Source organism: Schistocerca piceifrons, unplaced genomic scaffold, assembly GCF_021461385.2.
Source record: "Schistocerca piceifrons isolate TAMUIC-IGC-003096 unplaced genomic scaffold, iqSchPice1.1 HiC_scaffold_943, whole genome shotgun sequence".
Classification (NCBI taxonomy): Eukaryota; Metazoa; Arthropoda; class Insecta; order Orthoptera; family Acrididae; genus Schistocerca; species Schistocerca piceifrons.
The window spans coordinates 1930001-1935000 of record NW_025729216.1 but is presented as its reverse complement, the minus strand read 5'-3'; the positions used below and the strand labels follow the sequence as shown (position 1 = coordinate 1935000).

Sequence of the window (5000 nt, the reverse complement as noted above, 5' to 3'; positions counted from 1 at the left end):
CACAAAACGTACCGCCATCTGTAGGTCTCCCGCAACATGACCTCCTGCAACGACGAGACCGCCATCTATGAGACGCCAAGCCGACTAAGACAGCGGTGGCGCCACAGTGCCCGCCTTTCGACGCCACCCACAAAGCCTGCAGCCTCTGTCGACCATAGCACCCATTCTCCAGTGGCTCTGCCGCACGAAGCCGTGGACCGGCAATGACTCCACCCGCACCCGTTCGTGGACCACCCCAACCGCCAAACTCGCACCTCCAGCGGATGAACGGCGGACGTTTCCCGCACTCGTAAAGTGCAATCCACCAAGATAACTTGCGTTTCATGAAGAGTTATTTCCAAAATGCGACATTCCCGCTGTCCCTATACATGAGCCGCGACCTGTACCACTTACGAGCGAGAGACGCGATCGCGTTGCTCACTGTACGGCGTCCGATACCGAGCCATCAGCATGTCGGTCCCCATGCGCACTCGCACTCGCAGTCGCAAAAACGTGGGGCAAATATATTACGCGGAAGAGTTATAACAGACCGAGCCCCACTGCATGGGGGGAGTCTTTGTCACTAATGTACACAGATGGAACATTTTGGACTGGAACCAGATTACCCGTACACACGGCGCTGATTAGTAATCAATGCAGAGCCATCAAATTACAGAATATATATACAACTGTCCGTATACATGCTGAAAGAGTGTGCCCACAATGGGAACCACACGTCAGCCAGACACTCTCATCACGCACCACTCTCTGCTTCTAACGGGCGCACATACAATATGTAAGCACCAGCATGGAACAACATCCAGTGCATCCTCTCCGCCACATTACACAATCCACACTATCACAACCGGACCAGGAGGTCCATGCGGAAAATAGAATTTCCCCCCCTTTCGACATCCACCATTGCGCAGATAAGGCACCAATACCCACACATGTCCTATACAACGGTGCACCCAACATCACAATAGTACCTCCTGTCACAGCCCACAAACAATGACATGAGTCAAAGACACAGGTCTGACACAAGCATAGAATTGGAGCGCCGCCTCTAATAAGCCAAAGGTGCATCCTGACGTGACAAATCTCATCATGTCACAAGCATTCACTTACTATAATCACTATCAACGAACCTGCCGCCCCCGCCCCCCTCCTCTACACCTTTCCTTACAACAACGTGTAACCTAACCTAACCTATGTTGTACCTTAACCTAACCTATGTTGTACCTTAACCTAACCCATGTTGTGCCTTAACCTAACCCATGTTGTGCCTTAACCTAACCCATGTTGTGCCTTAACCTAACCCATGTTGTGCCTTAACCTAACCCATGTTGTGCCTTAACCTAACCCATGTTGTGCCTTAACCTAACCCATGTTGTGCCTTAACCTAACCCATGTTGTGCCTTAACCTAACCCATGTTGTGCCTTAACCTAACCCATGTTGTGCCTTAACCTAACCCATGTTGTGCCTTAACCTAACCCATGTTGTGCCTTAACCTAACCCATGTTGTGCCTTAACCGAACCCATGTTGTACCTTAACCTAACCCATGTTGTACCTTAACCTAACCCATGTTGTACCTTAACCTAACCCATGTTGTACCTTAACCTAACCCATGTTGTCCCCTAACCTAACCCATGTTGTCCCCTAACCTAACCCATGTTGTCCCCTAACCTAACCCATGTTGTCCCCTAACGTAACCCACGTTGTCGCCTAAACCTGCTCTGTAATTGTTATACGACTCGTTCAATTAGTGTAGTGTTGCCCACCCGCAACCCTCGCAATATAGTTCGCTACTCGCACTGCCCGCTCCCCTGTGTATCGCTTCATGTTAAACACCTTGCAAGTCTTGCTGACTTTCCACATGCTCCTGCTGTACACTGTAATGTGGATGGCAGCAGGACGTACATGCCGCCCCCCCCCCACCCCTCCCCACGTCCCCACGTCCACACCTTGCCCCCTGCCTTCGCAAGCTGGTTGGTGACAAGTTTGCATGTTCAATGCCCTTCGCATGCGACGTACGCAGGCTACGTTGTGGTGCGGCCTGTGTCAACTGTCCGCTGATGTCGTACGCGTGAACCACAATCTGTACTGCACATTCGTCCTTATGTACTGAATGATACATCGTGGCACATGTGTGACCGTACAACGACTGCGCCCAAAAACGGCGGACCATACAGTGCAAATATTGTGCACGCAGCTACGTGTCGTCTCCCTATGAGAGCTGGATTGCAGTGTGGTACGCCATAGAGACGTGTGGGAGGAACGGACGCCGTGGATGGCGATCAGCATGAGCTGTCTGTTGATGTATTCGGACCTAGTCGTCTCTCCTCAAACACCGTGATAGCATGGTGCACCGCGTTCCATATCTGCGACATGCTACAGAGGCCGGTTGACAGTCGTTCGAGCAATGGACATCGCATACGTACGGGGGCCACCTTCCACGTATTGTCTAGGCGTGCACATTTTGTTGCGTGTATGTGGGCAGACGTAGTGTGGCGTGACACCTGACACAGGCATGCAATAATCGTTGAAGTTGCTAATGGCGATGGACGCCTGCGTTTTCTGGTGAAGTTACGCAAATGAAGAAATGGTAACCCGTTGTGGTGCGGTTGTTCTCGCTAGGGGTGAATCGGTGATGGCGACGATAGGTTGAGGTACTAACCGGTTGTTCCAGCGATACCCACCATGCCGATGAAACTGAACGGCATCTGGGTGTGAAGCGATACGCGGCGGTGGCTGGGTGGGACCGTCCCCGGCCGGTGAGGGGGCGCCTCCCGGCGTGCTGGCCGCGCGGTGCGTGGGCGCACGCGCTACAGCCGGCTGGTGGGGGCGGCCAGTGGCAGGCGCGCCGGCCGACGGACGCGGCAGGCGTCGCAGCTGCGCGCCGGCGCACCCTGCGCGCGGCGCCGTGCGGCCAAAGTAGGTCCTCGCGGGCCCGGTGCGAAGCGCGGTGGACATCTTCAGTGTGCTGGTCCGATTGAGGACTGTGTGCGTTGAGGATGCGCCGCCGCCCGGCGCTCGGCGCCGCGACGCCGTCTGCTGCTCGGTCGCCCCAGCGGTTCTCGCTGGTGGTTTGTATCGCAGCTGTGCGGATGTGTTGGCGCGTGCGCTGTGCTGGGAGAGTTCGCTTCGGCACCCAAGTGGGGCTTTTGTCCTTCTGTGGCGCTGGCGTTGGAGCTGCCGGTCACCGTAGGTGGCGCGTGTTGTCTCCCGCCGGCAATGCCACGACAGCACGCTCCCGGGCCTCTGTCGGCAGCGGCAAGCTCAGTTGGGAGCACGGGTGGTCGCACCGAAAGCGTCTACTCGCCTAACTCCGGGCGATTGCGCCTCTCTCGAACCCGGCCAAGTACTTGGGACGGCGCTGCGCGCCGCCGGGACCTGAGAGGGTTTCGAGGTGTATTGTGCAGGGGAGCTCAGCCTCCTCCTGTTTGCAGAATGATTGAGCGGACGCTTGCGTGTTCGCGCGGGCCCCCGGGACACACTCCCGGGCGGCCGGCTGCTCAGCTCTAGTTGACGCAGCTCCCTGGTTGATCCTGCCAGTAGTCATATGCTTGTCTCAAAGATTAAGCCATGCATGTCTCAGTACAAGCCGCATTAAGGTGAAACCGCGAATGGCTCATTAAATCAGTTATGGTTCCTTAGATCGTACCCACGTTACTTGGATAACTGTGGTAATTCTAGAGCTAATACATGCAAACAGAGTCCCGACCAGAGATGGAAGGGACGCTTTTATTAGATCAAAACCAATCGGTCGGCTCGTCCGGTCCGTTTGCCTTGGTGACTCTGAATAACTTTGGGCTGATCGCACGGTCCTCGTACCGGCGACGCATCTTTCAAATGTCTGCCTTATCAACTGTCGATGGTAGGTTCTGCGCCTACCATGGTTGTAACGGGTAACGGGGAATCAGGGTTCGATTCCGGAGAGGGAGCCTGAGAAACGGCTACCACATCCAAGGAAGGCAGCAGGCGCGCAAATTACCCACTCCCGGCACGGGGAGGTAGTGACGAAAAATAACGATACGGGACTCATCCGAGGCCCCGTAATCGGAATGAGTACACTTTAAATCCTTTAACGAGTATCTATTGGAGGGCAAGTCTGGTGCCAGCAGCCGCGGTAATTCCAGCTCCAATAGCGTATATTAAAGTTGTTGCGGTTAAAAAGCTCGTAGTTGGATTTGTGTCCCACGCTGTTGGTTCACCGCCCGTCGGTGTTTAACTGGCATGTATCGTGGGACGTCCTGCCGGTGGGGCGAGCCGAAGGCGTGCGACCGCCTCGTGCGTGCTCGTGCGTCCCGAGGCGGACCCCGTTGAAATCCTACCAGGGTGCTCTTTATTGAGTGTCTCGGTGGGCCGGCACGTTTACTTTGAACAAATTAGAGTGCTTAAAGCAGGCAAGCCCGCCTGAATACTGTGTGCATGGAATAATGGAATAGGACCTCGGTTCTATTTTGTTGGTTTTCGGAACCCGAGGTAATGATTAATAGGGACAGGCGGGGGCATTCGTATTGCGACGTTAGAGGTGAAATTCTTGGATCGTCGCAAGACGAACAGAAGCGAAAGCATTTGCCAAGTATGTTTTCATTAATCAAGAACGAAAGTTAGAGGTTCGAAGGCGATCAGATACCGCCCTAGTTCTAACCATAAACGATGCCAGCCAGCGATCCGCCGCAGTTCCTCCGATGACTCGGCGGGCAGCCTCCGGGAAACCAAAGCTTTTGGGTTCCGGGGGAAGTATGGTTGCAAAGCTGAAACTTAAAGGAATTGACGGAAGGGCACCACCAGGAGTGGAGCCTGCGGCTTAATTTGACTCAACACGGGAAACCTCACCAGGCCCGGACACCGGAAGGATTGACAGATTGATAGCTCTTTCTTGATTCGGTGGGTGGTGGTGCATGGCCGTTCTTAGTTGGTGGAGCGATTTGTCTGGTTAATTCCGATAACGAACGAGACTCTAGCCTGCTAACTAGTCGCGTGACATCCTTCGTGCTGTCAGCGATTACTTTT

The 5000-nt window shown here is 54.4% G+C and overlaps 1 non-coding gene across 1 annotated transcript in view; it reads left to right on the top strand.

Moving 5' to 3' along the window:
- Positions 1-3516: 3516 nt before the first annotated feature.
- LOC124772850 overlaps positions 3517-5000 on the top strand; it is a 1909-nt gene continuing 425 nt past the window's right edge. Inside the window, exon 1 of the ribosomal RNA XR_007014308.1 lies at positions 3517-5000. This exon is cut by the window's right edge and continues 425 nt beyond it. This is a non-coding gene — a ribosomal RNA (small subunit ribosomal RNA).